The sequence below is a fragment of the Phalacrocorax aristotelis genome, chromosome 14 (genome assembly GCF_949628215.1).
Source record: "Phalacrocorax aristotelis chromosome 14, bGulAri2.1, whole genome shotgun sequence".
In the NCBI taxonomy this organism is placed as follows: Eukaryota; Metazoa; Chordata; class Aves; order Suliformes; family Phalacrocoracidae; genus Phalacrocorax; species Phalacrocorax aristotelis.
Window position 1 is genome coordinate 5,114,823 of NC_134289.1, and position 17,072 is coordinate 5,131,894.

The 17,072-nt window shown below is 46.3% G+C and overlaps 1 protein-coding gene across 4 annotated transcripts in view; it reads right to left on the reverse strand.

Moving 5' to 3' along the window:
• TET1 (tet methylcytosine dioxygenase 1) overlaps positions 1-16,999 on the reverse strand; it is an 80,091-nt gene extending 63,092 nt beyond the window's left edge. For 3 of the 4 annotated variants that reach the window (XM_075109362.1, XM_075109360.1, XM_075109363.1), the window contains exon 1: positions 8,246-8,464. The gene's annotated coding sequence lies outside the window, so the exon portion shown is untranslated. Of the gene's footprint in view, positions 1-8,245; positions 8,465-9,798; positions 9,978-14,914; positions 14,994-16,787 lie in introns of those variants that run through there. The other variant, XM_075109361.1, reaches the window with a different exon arrangement.
• Positions 17,000-17,072: the final 73 nt, after the last annotated feature.

Sequence of the window (17,072 nt, forward strand, 5' to 3'; positions counted from 1 at the left end):
TGCCCATCATGGTACAATTCCAGATAAACCTGGAGAACTAACTAGCTCCCTGAAGATACCTAACTTGCGGTGTCACTCACAGGGGAACTTGACCAGGGAAGAACTGCCTTTCCAGTGTTACCTCCCAGGATAACATACTGGCACACACTGCAAGCCTTGATTCTGTCCTGTCTAGCTATATCATACATGATACAGGCAGTCATCTCTGCTTCATCATTACGACTACTAACACATCTGCCTTCAAAAAAATACCACACATTTGTCCTAAGTCTTTGCCCCCAAAGAAAACTGCAATGCAGAAGTCCCCCAACTCCCTAAACACACCGTAGTCATCTCAGAAGATAGAACAGATTCTTTGTGCTCCAGTCAGTTTCCTTCAAGGTGGCTTGGGGTTTTTTACATGTAAAGCAGTTCTCATAACTATGTAGTTTTTAAGTACACGGTGCTTTTATGTACCTGTGGAAGGCTTTAAAGCTTTATTTTGCTGTTTGCACAGATGAGATGGGTAGACAAGAGCAGCCTAAAAATGGGAGCAGGCAGGTGCAGAGCAAGAGGCTCTGTAGTCTCAAACAGGAGGGTGCCTTCCCTTCATCATCATTCCCTTGAATTGCTTAAGCCTGAATCAAGTCACTTACAGGCCACCTGTACCTCACTAAAGGGAAGAGGAAAAGAAAAGTAAGAACAAGAATTGTGGGGGTGTCTAAAATCCTGACCTCTAAGGGGGGAAAAAAATATGACAGAATTAAAGAAAGGGGACTCCTGGCTTCTAAAGAAGTGGAAAAGGGAAGGGTGCTACCAGGCTCCTGACACCACCACTCCTTCCTATGACCTCAACCCTACCTTGAAGCCAGCAGGGTGATCTTGGCCATGGCCTGGTCTGAGCTCTGCTCAAGGTGGAGAGAGCGATACTAGTGCAGCCTGGTATGCTTAACACCCCAGAAATGTTTAATGGTACTACACCAGCCAGGTTTGGCTGCTGTAGAGCAAACAAAAAGGCACAGAGCATGTGAAGAGCAAGCTCCACAAGCAGAACAGACCTCCAGGCCACAAAAACATATCTACAGCACAAGTGGTGCAGAAAGCTTACAACTATCAGCACCAAGCAGCACTCCACTATGCCAAGATAAGCTCATTTGCCCGTTGTGGGGATGGTCTGGCACAGCCAACATGCAGGGCCTTTGTGCAGGACCACCAGCTCCTGCCACTCCCCATACCAGCATGCTGGTGGCAAGCTTGTTTCTGACTGTCTCAGCCCTGATCAAGCTGCCCAGTGGCCACAGTACCTACCAAGGCTAACAGTAACTCCCCAAACTCCTTTCAAATAGCTTATTTAAAGCATTTTGAAGCCTACCTCCTGTTTGTTCATCAGTAGTAAGATGACTGATCCTGCATACAACATATAAACCAATTATCTTACCTACACGCTATGATTATTCTGTGTGGTATCTTCATATTACGTATCAGATGAACATTATTACCAAGGTGGGAGTTTTTCCACACGCTCAAATACCATTTTAGAGCCAGCATCACTGTGCAAGACAAGGCTAAACACACTTGTAAGCTCAGACCAGAAATATACCCAGCAAACACACAATAAACAAGCCAGCAGCATCTCTGCTTCATCACAGCAAAACACCCAACCCGGACAACATATAAACATATGTTTATAATATAATATATAATATAAATATAAAATATAATATATATTATTATATTTTATATATTATATTATATATAAAGTATAAACAAATTATAATTGTTTATAATTGCAGGTAATGCATCAAAGGCCACAGAAGAGACCTGAACAGCTCCTACAGATGCATTCTATAAAAGCTGTGTCAGACACTGAAATAGCAAAATAAATACAAAGCAGAAATGAAGGTACTCTCAAGTGCTTTCCTTCCCCTACCCTTCTCTGGAGACACGTGGGAGAAAAGGGGCACAGCCATCACTACTCACTCCATGAACTGACTGTCAAAAAGGGCATTGGCATCATGTCAGCAGGTCCAGGAAATACTTGTTGGCAGTTTGCAAAAAGCTTCCCCAGTTTCTTGTGGTTCTGACAGAGACTGGGCTCCTCATTCCCAAGGACAGCCTGGAGGGCTGCAAAACCAGTTGGAAGCAAGCAGCAGGCAGTGTATCTCTAGCCATTAGCGGCCGCCCGGTGCTACACAACAGTGGCAAGAGAGGAAATGCGAGCTACTTTCAGAGACTACAGCCAGGAGGAGCAAGGAAGAAAGCAAGCAAACAACAAGGGCCAGGCAACATGGGAATGTGTGAATCAGGAGGAGAACTGAAGAGGTAAAGTCTCTTCTCTTTATCAGTCCTGAAACAGAAGCAGAAATGACGAGAGAAAAGAGGAGATCCGGAGTGGAAAGAGACTGGATTTTTTTAAGATACTGAATGTCTATAATGCTTTCCTCGTATTACTTCTCCAAATAAGCAGTTGCCTTTGCTGTTGTGGAAGCTTGGGACGCATGATCAACAAAATTATCATTTATAACAATTGTGTATAAATGTTATACATTTATACAATACTTCATTTAAAAAATAAAATTACACAATGTTATAAGTCATTATAATTACATGATAATATGTCTTTACCTGCATTTGGAAATTGCAACATGGTTGCTTCAGCACTGAAGAAGCAAGATCATCTGGGTTGTTTTCTGGGTTTTTTTTTTCCCTTTTAATACAGAAAAACATACATGTCTGGCAAGAATGTAGGAAAGTATCAAAGCCAAAGTGTTGCTTCTTTTCAGGGACAAAATTAGAGGCTATGAACATCCAGTGGCTGAAGACTTCCCTTTTTCTTGGTAAAAAAAGAACACTGATATTTGTAGGAAATTGACTGGCATTTAAATACTGCATTAAAGAAGATGTCAAAGGCCACTAGTATTTGTCTTGCTCAGAGATGACAATACAGGGCACAAGAACAGCAACAGTTTTATCCATTTTTGTTTCAATTTTGTCACTGGAGTGAATTTAGGTTTTTCAGAAGAGATCTGGGCAATAGACCCCTAAAGGAAATATTTTCTTTCTCAGTTAATACCTGTCTTTGGTTATATTTCTCTGGGCTCTGAGCACCTTACCCCAAGGTGACTGTAAGCTCTTGGGAGAAATGCCCATCAGCAAGAGATCTTTTCTTCCCTTAAAGAAAACCCATAGTCTTGTTGAATACTAGTCCACCACAATAACCTTAACCACTAGATAAAAGATGTCTAACATTTTTTTAAATTAAGTGTCTAATAAAACTAAATTACACTGTTATTTGTTTACTCTTCCACATTTAGGACCAACATATTAAGTGGCTACAAGCTCACTGTTCAAATTTTGTTTTCTGCAACACTAGGAAATATTTTACCTTTTCCATTTAAAGCACTGGTAACGAGTCTGTTGATGCCTGCAGCAGTTGCAAATTGCCTCATGTCACTTCTTAAGGAAAAGAAATGGCTGTGTCACACTGGCCACATTTCATAGCAACAAATTAATTATATTTCCAAAATATTTACGTGGCCTTAGCAGGATTACCAAACATAAACCTCATGGGACAATACAAGAAATTGGCAGTTTTCCATCATCCTAGAGAGAAACAAACTTACTTCAGTGCTCTCTTCCAAAAGCCAAACCAGGTGGGACATACCACACCCACCCTGAAAACAGAGGACAGCATCTCTATGAAGTAAAACAGGTAATAGGTACAGGAGGGTTTGCAGGAAACTACCCTAGATAATAACACTGCATCCCAAAGCTGTTTGTTACTTGAGCTGACTTATCTCTTCTAATTCATGTGCAAAGCTGAAAGCTGGTTTTAAGGCCAGTTGCTTAAGTTTTGTTCTTTCACAGTAATAAATCTGGAACAATCCCACTGACTGCAATAATCCTCAACAAATACTGTTAAAAAGCTAATCAAGGGCTAAAACTTTTAGCCCCACCTTGGTCAAAATTCCAAACAATTATAATGAGAATTTTGCCTACAAAGTAATTGGGGAATTTAATCCCATACTGCTGGAATGCCTCCATAGGGATGAAAACAAAACAAACCACAAAAACCCACATAACCCACCACTCTGCTTTTCTTATTTGCTTTCCCTTTACACAAAAACATCAAAAAATACAGCAAGTTTTCCTTTTAGAGGTAGTGCCCACCAAGATTCTGTTCCATAACTTGATCCTTGTTGGAAGATGGGGGGAGATTAGAAGATGTGTTCTAATAAAATGGTGGTAGCCTTTTTTATGGCATCATGAAAGGAGGCAAGTGACCCCTGCACAAACACACCTGCATGAGGAAAAAATGGCACAGCTAGGACTAGTTGAGCCTGGTTTCACTACAGTCAGATGCGTTAATTAAATACATTTTGTTTCAGCATTCAAGTATCTTTTTAAAAGTCTCTTGAGCTTGGCCTGGAAGACCTGAAAGCTTTCACAGAAGCCACTTAAGACACAGGTCCCAAGCAATAATGGCCACAATTTGACTTAGAAGTTGTCACACAAGTTCAGATCTACAACTCTGAATTGAAAAGCATCTCATCTTTCAGCAGCAAATGCTCTACAGGAAGATGCAAGAGACACCAGAGAAGACAGACATCAGAAAATCTGGACCCTCATGTTAGGTACAAAAGCTTTTTTCAGTCTTTTCAGAATTATGTCATATCATCTGCATATTCTTCCCAGCTGCACCAATGTCAACCTGCTTTTCAGTCTTGCCTCATTCCCTGCATCTACCAATTGCTCTGTACAACACTTCGTATATGAAAAAAAGGGAAACGGGTTAGGAGAGAATTAGCTTTAATTTTCCCTTTCCCCCTTCTTTAATCCTTGAGTAACCATTTGGTTTTGGTTAAGAAATAAAAATGACACTTCTCATCTGCCTTCTCAGTACTCTGAGTTATTTCATACAGAGTCTTGTAAAGAGGCCTCTCCCCCCTTCCCAGGGCAAGCGGTGGGAGTTCCCCCAGCTCCCTCCACAGAGGCACCCTACGGTCCCCCCTCACCACCCCACAGCCCCCAGACGTCTCCTCCTGCATTTCAAGTGGTGTTTCTTTCATCTCACACACCATTCTAGAGTACTGCTTTCCATTTTACTATGTATGAGTTTCCCACTTTACATTTCCAGGATTATGCCAGTTCAAGGCATATTTTATCACATACATTAAATCTTGACTTAAGTCAACACTTTCCAGTAGGGTCTGGGACAGGTACTGCAGGATGCCACCTCAGTTTCTCACAGACAAAGGCTTACACTCAAAGCATAATCCTTTTCCCACGGACATTGGTAACACCAGATGATCTTGAGCAGACCAAGCACCAAGGCCTTCATCCTAAATTTTTGTCCTTGCTGGACCTGAAAGGCCACCTCTGTGCTTTAAGTATAGGTCTGGATAAGGCAGGACTGCCACCACAGCCTGCTTCCTTCAGCTGCCTGGGGAGCTGAAGACAGCTGTGAAATACATGCTCACAATGAATTCAGCAAGGGGTGTCGATGTCTAGCATTTTGCAATGTCATGAGTTCAGCAGGCACCTTGGAGCCTGCACAGCAAATGAAACAGATAAAATACCACAAAAAAAAAGCCCTCCTGGTTTAGGGAAAGCTGTAATAGAACAATAAAAAAAGTGTGGCAAGGAACCACACACGCTTAAACCACAAAACCAGATTAAGCCTCAGACAAACAACTGGCACCAAGAATCCATTGTGAAGGCTCACACCACATGCACAAGTATCCTCCTCTCCTGCCCCAGCAGGAGCCGGGGCTTGCTTAACCCCTGTTCAGTGCAGCCCTGAACGCTGACCTTAACAGGGGGAACCCTAAAAAGTAAAACGATACCAAGCAGTTTCTAAGGGTTCACCAAATGAAAGCCTTTTCCATCAGAACACTCCAGGTGCTTTTGAATAAAAAAAAAAAAAGAGGCAAAAAAACAAACAAAACCCCTCAGCTAATCATAAGCCCCTCTCATTCTGCATTTATGCTGTTCTAAACCGTCAATTTTTTCACAATATTTTACTCTGTTCTTCAGGGGGGTTGCCTTTTCTTAACCAAAAAAAAAAAAAAAAGAGAAAAACACTAACTGAATCACCTTATCTCAAACGCAATTAAAAGAAGGGGGAGGTGGAGGGAAGAACCTTCAGGCAAAGATTAAGCCTGGAAAATTTCAGCCTGAAAGGTGTTTTGAAATGTAAGTAACTGAAAACAGAGAGCAGGATGGAAATGCTTAGGCCATCTTTAACAACCAGTGGTAGCACGCCAGCCATGATAAAACACTATCACTCAGAATTTTGAATTAATAAACAGTGAAGACTTGGGTCTCACAGAAACCGTGAACATCAGAAAGTTCCTTGCTACATCTCACCTCGAATCCTTCCCCGAATACCTGCTTTGTGCAATCCAGCCCTCCCCTATCTCCTCCAAGCATTAGCAACCCCTCCGGTGCAGAAGGACCGAGCCTCATCCTGAAAGCAACCACCACCCGCCCTTGTGCTGCCAGAGAAACTGCTTCCGAAAAGCGTAAACCAGCCACCTTCTCCTTTACAAACGGGGTTGACCAGGCTACCTGCCCAATTTTGCCTAGACCAAGAGTAAATGCTGCATTTTCTGGATTCAGTCTCTACTCCTAATTTGCATTGACTGACATTAATGAAAACAAGCTGATTACTGCACAGAATGGCCTTTTGCCTCCCCACAAGAGCACCTTAAAAATAGCACTGAGCACAGCTGGGAAAAGCAGCTATTTGAAAGATCACTTTTTTATTACTATTTTCACAGCTTTCTCCAATGGCTTTAAATTTTAAAGCGACACCTTTGCCCTAGAAGTCTGCCCAGTCACGTTTAAATATCAAATGCTGCAAGTGCACCGCTGCCCAGTTTTGCCGCTACTGCACTAACACTTCAGAAAGCGAGCTCTTTGGCCAGCTCCACGCTGGTGCATCTGCCCTGGCCAGCCTGTTCACCGGGGCCCACCCTCGCCGCCCCGCACCCGGGCGCATGCTGACGTTGGTGCGCTGGGTGCCCTGCTCCAGATGCCTACTTGCACGCTCCTCTCTCCTCCTTAAAGGAGTAGCATCTCACCACACTGGGCTGCTGCTACATAGGCCGAGATGCAAGTGATGCGGGCTATGTCGCTCTTTAAATATCTTTGGGGTGCGGGATAGGCTGGCTGGGTGTAGGATAGGCTAGGCACATGATTGGCGCGACTCCTTTGACTACCCTTGCGCCTGGTCCCTTTGCAAATCCAGCATGCTCCATCGCTCGTCAGCAGCCATACCTTTGTAAGGTTAACTGGTCCTGCCTCCCAGCAGGCCGCCTTTCCTTACCCATCCCATCAGGCAAAATGCATCCTTCTCCCGAAGCTCCATCGCCTGCCCGGCAGGGACCATCCCAGCCAGCACCAAACCTCTAGTCGCGACAAGGCCACCACCTCTTCTCCCCAGCTCCAAGAGCAGCTGGGAGGACACTAGGAGCCCTGGAGCACCCCGGGGGCTGCAGCCCTTCCAGGCTCTGGTTCCTTTAGTGCAGGAGGGCGGACCCCGGGGCGGGGGGGGGGAAGGAAGGGGCAGGCTGGGCCCGCCTGGGTAGGGGGGGGAAGGCAGCGGTTCCTCGTGGCCCGGCCCCTCCGCTGGCCGTGTCCCCCCCCCCCCCAACCCCAGGAGCCCTCCCCGGGTCTGCAGACAATGGGGCCGACACCGGCGGGAGCGCTGGGGATCCGCAGCACCCGCCGAGCTGCCCCCGGGGATGCTCCCCCCGCCAGCCGCACCGCCCGAGAGTGATGCGCGGCCCTCGCTCGCCTCTTCTTTTGGAGGGAGGAGGGGGGCTGCGGGGGTTTTCCGGCTGGCCGGGGGCCCCGGCTGCCGGGCAGGGTCCCTTTAATTGTTCCCTGCCCTCCGCGGAGGCTGCAGGCAGTTTCTCTCGCCTGGCGGGTTTTTCCAGGCAGGGTCTGGCTGCTGCAGCGCAAACACGCTCCAGCACAGCCAGGGAGAGACCGGACTTTTTCGTTCATTCGGCCAACAAACTGCGTTTCGCATTTGAATAACCCCCACAAGCCTACCCGCCTGCCTTCTTCCCTCCCTGCCTCGAAACACTCCGGGGCCGGCCGCGGGGGTGCCCCTGCCTCCCCACGCCCCGTTAACTCAACTTTGCAACGAGCTAAGCGGCTAAGGGAGAGGGGAGGGAAGGGGGGGAGTCCGAAAGGGAGGTCTCCGTCGCGCCCCCCCCCGCCCGCAGCAGCCCCGGGACCCGTCCCCCGCACGTACCAGGGCTGCGGCACAGCCAAGCCCGCAGCTCTCGGGAAGGGGCGATGCTGGCATGGCCCGGCGGTCCGCGCTCGGAGCGGGCCGCGGTTCACGGCCCGGGCCCCCGCGGGCGGGCGGCTCCCATGGCGCGACGAGCCCAGGCGGGGGAGAGGGAGCCCCGGGCCGCGAAACGTGCTCTGGGCGGCGGCGGGTCGCCTCGCCTCGCCCCTGGCCGGACCCTCCGGGAGGGAGCGGGGAGGGGGCGGCTCGGCGGGGCGCTCGCCGCACCGAGCCCTCCCGGCAGGCGGCAAAACGCGCCCTGGATCCCCGCGGCTGGAGCGGGATTCGCCGCCCCCCACCCCCCCAACTTCTCCCCCCCCGCCTTCCCGCGGCGCGGGGTGACCCGGCGGCGGGAGCAGCAGCGGGGCTGGCCCGGCCCGGCCCCGGGGACAGAGCGGGGCAAGAGCTGCCAGGGTGGCGGCTGTCCCTCCCCGGCCGCCCCCAGAGAGCCGCAGACGGCATGCCAGGCTGCTAACACCGAGCTGTTGTTCAACAACAACAAAATAAAGTGACAATAATATGAGAAAAGGCAAATTATTCCGTTACTTGCAGAGGCTGAGGTTTGATGCCGCGTGCCTCCCGACCAGCAACAGAGGTGACACCCTCTGAAATCATCCCCTTTTTTTAGGCTGGCAGAGGGGAAAGTTTGGCCAGCGGTGACCAGCAAAGGGTCCGCTAAGGGGCCAAAGCCCCCGCTCCTTACATGTGCCACCCAGGAGGACCCCCCCAAATGCCAGCGTCCACCCAGGCCCGGCCAATCCATGAGTGGAGCAAACACGCCCGGACGCATGGGGAGATGCTGGTTGAGAGGAAGAGCTGCTGAGTCGCCCTCTCCCTCCCGCAAGGAGGAAAAAATATAACCAGCCTTGCTCTCCCCATCCCCCACCTCATCCATTAAGAACCACTGATTATATTTGCTGCTCCTTCCCAGAGGGAAGCGGGTGAGCAAAACGTTATAATAAGAGGAAGAGTCAGTCCAGCCTTCTTACATGACTCATTATCACTGCAGCCTTTTGTCAGAGTAGAAAGCAGGCCACCAAGTTTAACATCTCTTCAGACTGGAAAACGTGTTGGAAATGGGATCTATGAAACAATGTACCCTAGCAGTACTTTTTAAAAAAGCTTCATTATTATTAAGTCTCTAGCTATTGTAGTATAAAACACTTCAAATGTGAACCAACCCATTCAAATGCGAGCCCTGCAGAGAGGCTTTTCTACTGCATCCAGAGACCAGCTCTGTTCACATCCATTCCTACAAAGATGCTTTAAATGCCAGTGTTTTGCTAACTATTTTAACTGACATGCAGGGAAAGGAGCAGCAGCAGCACAGGTCTGTGCAGCTTACCCCTACTGCTGCGGTTCCATGCCAGTGGGTAGGTGTCCCATCACCAATCGGTACACCTCCATACTCTTCTCCCCTTTATTTCCTTGCAGTGAAAAGGGATACAATCTGGGAATCTTAGCCAAGCCCACAGACATTTCAGATGCAACAAGGTGAAATCAACAAGACATACCTGAATTTTGAACATCTGCCCAATGGGCTCTGAGCAGCAGCTGGCTTTAGCAATGCGTGCACAGAGTTCTCTTTGCTGGGTGTAACCATACCATCTCCTCCTCAGTCTGACAGTTTGCTGAAAAGACTGCTTTACTATAGGGCTGGATATCAAGACTCCTGCCATTCCAAACACCTGCCCTGCAAACAGAAGATGTAACACAAGCTATTTTTATAAGCTAAAACAATAGATTATTTAAGAAGTAAAATAACAATTGCTCTCCAAGTGTTGTGCACAGCAGAAGTAGAAGGAACCGGAACTTGATGATAAAGCCCCACATAAGCAGAGTATGTTTCTTGGGAAGATGGTAATATGTTGGAAGTTGTGGGCTTGAACGAAATGCAGAGCAAGAAATTCATAACTTGGAGGAAAGCACCAAGCAAGGAAGGCTAAGGCTTGGTTAGAACAAGCAGGTTAATCTGAGCTCCCAAACACCAATATGTACAATCACAGCTCCATTAAAAACAAGCCAAAGGCTAGGAAACAAACAAGAATCAACAATTGTTCATTTTCACAGCCACAGACATATACACTCATGGTCTTTTTCAACACTAACAAATATCCTAGGAAGCAGAAGCACCAGATGACAGTCTTTCCTGGCAATACTAAGATACTCAGCCTACCAAAAAAAGTTGAGTATAAACGTTTGGAGAAAGATCTCACAGTAATGACTGGCTGGGCAACAAAACGATGGATGAAATCCTTTCACTAAAATGCCAAGTGAGGCACATGGGGGGAAACATGGAAACCACAGCCTCTGAATTAGCTACGACTATTCAAAATAGAGATCCTGGTACTGTGACAGATGCTTCTATGAAACCATTCCGTGTGCTCGAGTGTTAGGAATCATTTCAAAAGGAGGGAAACACAGAACAGAAAACATCACTACACCATCATTTAGTCCAGATCTACTTTCTGCTTACATCTTGAATATAATATGCAGTTCTGGTCTGCTTAAAAGGTGCAAAGTGGAACTTAAAAAGGCACAGAGAAACATGGGACAAGGGTGGCAAAAAGCACAAGCAGTAGCTAAATACACCAAGATTCTCACCCTGGAAAGAAGGCGGTCTGGGGGAAATGCCAACCAGCATATTATAAAAGTAAGAGCAGCAGGGAAAATATTACCAGAGAGTGAACACTCACTGTTTCTCTCAAGTAGAGGATATTAAGTCAATTTATCAAACAGATGCATCAGAACAGCAGACAGCTACTTCTTCATGCAATGTGTTGTCAGACCATGAAACTCACTGCTACAGCACATTGTAGATGCTGAAAACTTTACAGGTTAGATTTTTTAAAAGCAAAATGAATGGAAGAAAATTTAATCAATAGCTACTTAACACAAAAATACTATTTTAGCTATATATTACTTGAAGATGGAAGAATGTGCTAAGGAAATAGTCCTACATGCTACTCAAGCCTTGTTCCCTGTGTATGTGCTACAGGCTACTATCAGGAGTAAAGCTTTAAGTTTGTGGACCTTTGGTCCAACACAGTGCTACCATCCCTATGTTTTTATCTAGAATAACATGCAAATTGATACATACCTGCAGAATGAATAAAACTGGACAACATAGTACCAACGAATACAGTGCATAAACCTGTAAGTAGTTCTGTATTGCAGAAGCAGCTCCTGCAAAATCTGAGTCTGGTGAATGTTAAGGAGCTGTGAGGGGTAGTTGCTCCCTGAGAGACAGGGAGCCCCACACAACAGCCAGCAGGACAAGGACCTCACTAACCATCACCCAGCCCAACTGTACATCCACGAGGCAAACATGACAGGCCTAGGGATGGCATCCGTATTCAGCCAGGACTCCAGATGATAAGTCAGCTTCCAGGAAATGAGACAGGTCCAAGGCTGAACCAAGAAGTCAATCTGCAGGTCAGAAGCAGGCCTGGTGACCCAGTGAAGGAACAAAGTTAAACACAATCCCAGCAGATGCTGCATAGGATCTATAGTGACTGAACAGAACTAAGGCCAGACTCCAACTCAGCAAAACTTGTAGCCTACCCAGGGCTGAGCTTAAATAGAGCTCCTGGGCCCATGCACAGAGAATGTTGGTAGAATCCCCAGGTGCAGCTGGTCAGGTCCATTAAGGCCTATTAGTGCCGTCAGGGCCCTGACCCTGCAAACAGAACTATTTGGGTGTGTTGGCCCTAAATCAGTCCTGCAATCATCTGGATCAGACCTCTTCAACAGGCACTGCATCAGGCCAGGCTAGGGAAGGTTAGAGATGTCACTGATGCTGCACTTAAGTTAAGCCCTCCACTAACAAAAAGTTCTAGGAATTATGCTGCAAAGACACCTATGCTACTTTGTAAGAGAAAGATTGGATCTAACCAGGCCTATCTTGGCTTCCCTCATAGTGGAGATGTGATGCTGAGACATTAGAGCTGGCTCTTCATGCAATTACAAAGCATGGACTAAAGTGTCCCCCTTGCAAAGCCTCCCTCACATTTATTAACTCAGATTCTACCTCCTGGTGAGGCAGGCTATCCCCCTGCAGCCCATGGAGGTTAATGGTGCAGCAAATATTCACCTGCAGACCACGGAGGACCCCATGCCAGAGCAGGTGGATATGCCTGAAGGAGGCTGTGACCCTGTTGGAAGCCCACGTTGGAGCAGGCTCCTGGCAGGACCTGTGGCCCCACGGGGGACCCACACTGGGGCAGTCTGTTCCTGAAGGACTGCACCCCTTGGAAGGGACCCATGCTGGGACAGTGATCCTGAAGGACTGCATCCCATTAAAGGGACCCATGCTGGAGCAGTTCATGAAGTACTGCAGCCCATGGGAAGGACTCACATTGGAGATGTTAGTGGAGAACTGCCTCCTGTGGGAGGGGACCCCACGCTGGAGCAGGGGAAGAGTGTGAGGAGGCCACCCCCTGAGGAGGAAGGAGTGGCAGAGGCAATGTGTGATGAACAGACCACGACCCCCATTCCCCATCTCCCTGCGCTGCTGTGGGGGGGAAGGTCGAGAATTAGTGAGTAAAATTGAGCCTGGGAAGAAGGGAGGGGTTGGGGGAAAGTGTTTAAAGATTTAACTTTTATTTTTTTCTCATTACCCTACTCTGATTTGATTGGTAATAAATTAAACTAATTTCCACAAGTCAAGTCTCTTTTGCCTGTGATGGTAATTGGTGAGTGATCTCTCCCTGGCCTTTCATTATCTCTCCTACGAGCCTTTCGCTATATATTCTCTCCCCTGTCCAGCTGAGGAGGGGGAGTTCACAGAGTGGCTTTGGTGGGCACCTGGCATCCAGCCAGAGCCAACCCACCACAGCTGCACTGGTGTGGTGCTGTGCCTGAGAACCCAGCTGAACACAAGCCAACCACTGCTAATGCCCTTGTATTTGTAGTACAGATGATCAGATAAATCACCCACTGCATTGTTAGTTGGCAGTAGCTGAAAGAGAAAAGTCTCGAACAACATGAGTTTAAGACAGAAACTCTTGAATTCTAATTGTGGTTTTGACAATTACTTCCTCATTTTGTCTTTCTTGGCCCTGGTTCTGTAGATAGTATCTACCTGCCTGATTGGCACTGAAAATAAGTTAACACTTGTAAGTGTGTTGAACACAGATAGTTCAAGTGTTAATACCGTTTTACATGAAGCAAGGCCAGAAGGGACTATGATTTCATCCTCTGATGCCTGTTATGCAGGCTCATTGCATTTATTCTAAGTATGTCCTGTCAGATGTTTCTGACCTGCGGTGGACAGCAGTTTGCCCCCAGTTTCTGATTTTATTGGAAATCTTGGCCCTTACTTCACTGCATGATTGTGCATGAGGAATATAAAGCACGAATGCAGAATTATTGTGTTGTGCCTGGCCAGTAAACACTACACCTGGAAAAACATGGCTAATTTTGCGTGCACTGACCCGGCATTTTTGGGTGCTCTAAGTGCATGTGGTAAGCCATGTGATAGCAGAGGGCATGAAGTGCACACCTCTTTCCTGCACCTGAAAGAAAGGAAGGAAGAGGCCTGCTTAGCTAGAGAAACTTGGCATGACTGTATTTGCAGACCCAATGACTTTGGAGAATCAAATATTTCTGTTCCTTAAAGACATCACTGACAAACTGTGGGTAGGGACTGTCAGGGTCCTGAGGGTGCCAACAGGTGTTAATGTCCCTGAGTAGCCTCACCTGGGGCCTCCACCCACACACCTGGTCCATGGGCTGGGAGCTCCATTTAAGCTCAGGCCTGGCCAGCTAATCACTCCTTGGCTAAGCTATATTATAGGTGTGCTTGTTTTGAGTTCTGTTTCTGGTGTTGTTTCTTGTGTGAAGCTGGCTACTAGATGAACCTTAGACTTTCTTCCAGGCTTGTTTTGGGCCTTTACCTTCTACTGTTCCTGGCTTGCCTCTCTAGATGGACCCTGGACTTGCTTTGTGCCCTTGCTGTGACTTGTTGATGGAGCCTGTTTCTAGCACCCAGCTCTGTCTTGCTGCAGGACTGCGCCCTGTCGGTGAGGATACTACCCATGCTGTGGTCACCCTTGGCTCCTAGCTCGTACCACCTCTGGAAGCAGCGCTGTCCTGTCTGCTTGCTGACAAAGAGAGCTCAAGATGCCACACTGGCAAGGAATTGAGATTTGCTCAGTATTTCTGTTCTGCAAGCTATAATCCCTCTTGCAGAAGAAAGAAAAAAAATCCTCAAATTCCTGGGTCTCATGTGAAAAGTTCTGTGCTTTTGGTGGTTTTGGGTATGGTTTGGGCAAATGAACTGACAACTATTTGGGTGTTACTTCAGATCACTAACTACTAAAGACTAGAAGTAAGTATAAAGTGGAAGGAAAAAAAAAAGCCCAACCCATCTGATCCTTATAGCCCAGAGGCATGACACTTGAGGGTAATTTTACAACTGTCTCACAACTACAGCTGGATGTACATCAGCATCTTAAGAGCACTGAAAAGTAATATTTTCAGCAACAACTGCCATGAGAATAGTTTGCCTACCTTTAACCTTAATAATTTATTTCAACTGATAAATATTTGAAACATCTTTATAAAAACAAGCATCCTCAACAACAAAAAAGTCAGAAACAAATTACAGCTATTGATAAAACCACCTACCTGCTTGAATTTTTCTTCATGTTAGCAGCTCTGCTCTTGAGTATCTTGACTTTAATGTCTTCCCCTGTTTATCATCAATCTGTCAGGGAAGGATGACATAGTGTCAGGTATGAGTACAGCCTGTGACATTAAAAATGCTGATGACTTTTAAGAATGGTTCATAAAAGAGAAGTCACCAGACAAATTCTGTAAAGGGCATAAACATTTCAAGGTAAAAAGATGAAGTGACTGCAGTGAGAATGTTAAGATTTGAAGGTGAAAATAATGAACTAGTACAGAAGCTAGTAAAAAAAAAAGAACTTCAGAGCATTTTATACCAGCAAGTATTAAAAAAAAAAAAACAAAACAATGCAATCTATACACATAAAGCTCATTGCTGAATTCCTTTGTGTGATTAGTATATCTCTATGAGATGTTCTGTTTAATTTTGCAATGCAAGTCTCTTATTGCTTTCCTAAACAGTATGCACTCATGGTGCACACTTCCCTAAATTACAAGAGCTAACAAAGAACCTTCCTGAAATGTCTTGCCTGTATCCAAAAGAAGTAACAGCCCATTTATGCAGTTATCAGATTTTTCTAGTTGCAGGTGAAACTCTAGAAATTAGGTGACTTTGAGCTGTTAGTGTAGCTGCAACACTTTTCTGTGTGAAATCAGTAAACAAAGTTTCTACAGTAGGAGCTTTAAAGCTGTGTGATTGCTGTGGTGGTGGTTGGGAGGCTTTTCCTGAGCAGAATCCCAAAAGAATGCAAAGTGGCTGGGGAAAACCACATCAACAGTGACTATGAAGCTTGCTTCAATAACTCATGGAACAGTTGCTTTTCCATTACAGATGTAAACATCAGAGTGACTTTAACAAAAATTATGAATTTCCCAGGTATATTAAAAGACTGCAAAAAGGCTTGAGAGTTATGTGCTATAAGGGACTTACTCCATATTTTCTGGAAGAAAACTGTCCACATTTGCTATGTATTTTTTTATTATTGGAAAAAATGCGTATTGTAACAGCCATTTCCCAAATATACAAATGACATAATGATCAAACAGAGCAAAATAAAAGTTTTCCTAGCGCTGAAGCAAACTGAATTTTAAGGAGTGTAACCTATTAAAGGAAAAAATTAGTAATTTCTGTTGAATGCAGTTTGACACATGCAGGAAGAAAAAATGTTCGAGCAAATTTGTTTGGAAATAGGATCATTTTACTTGTGCAAGCACTGAGATCTGTTTGGGTGTTTTCTTCATAGTAGAAGACTGACCTTCAAGAAAAAAATAAAAGGGGGGGAGGAATTTTGGTATATGAAATACTTGAAATTCAGGTCAAGATGTATGGGGCAAAAAGTATATGAGAAATCTATCAGTAATGCAGAAAACTGAGAGAAAAGCTGACAGCATTAACATTCCCACCAGGCATCATGTTTGTTCTCCTTCCTTATACCATGCACCAGCATCCAGAGTGTGGGTTGTGATTTTTTGTTTTCAAGTTTGAGGGTAAGTGTTTAACTAAGTGCCTCCTGGAAAGCCCTATTCACTATATTCAACAAAGACGTTGCATAAAACCCTAAAAATCTGGGGGAAGAAAAAAAAAAGTGTTGATGGCTGCAGAGATGGTGCTGGGTTTGACCTTCCTCATTCTAAAAAACTGGTTTTTTGTAGTATCTTCTTCCCTTTCTGATGCATTTTGAAACTCGAATATGAATAAAAATACTTTTTTTTTTTTGCAGATACGAAACTATACTTGTAGACGAAAGAATTATGTTCTAGCACGAACTTCAAGCAGCTATTTAAACGCTTAAAAAATTCCATGCACTTTACTGTATGGTCTAATGAAAGCTCTTTAGGTTGTGGTTGCGTGCACCTACAGGTCTGAAAATACCTATGTGCTGGGACAGGGCACCGAAGACCGTTTCGGAGGGCAGGAGGCGGTCCGGGGCGGCACTAACAGCTCTCGCCGCCAGCGGGGAGGCTCCGCTCAGCCGCCCGCTCCGCGGCGCCCCGCGGGCCGGCCTGTTCGGGACCAAGCAAGGGGTGAGACGCGGCGGCTGCGGGCGGGTTAAGCCGGGCCTTACCCGCGTTCCCGCAGCCTCCGGGGCCGGGCCCGGCTCTGACGCGATCTGCAGGCGCCGCGGCCCGGCCCTGTCCCGGCGGGGCCGCCCCCAGC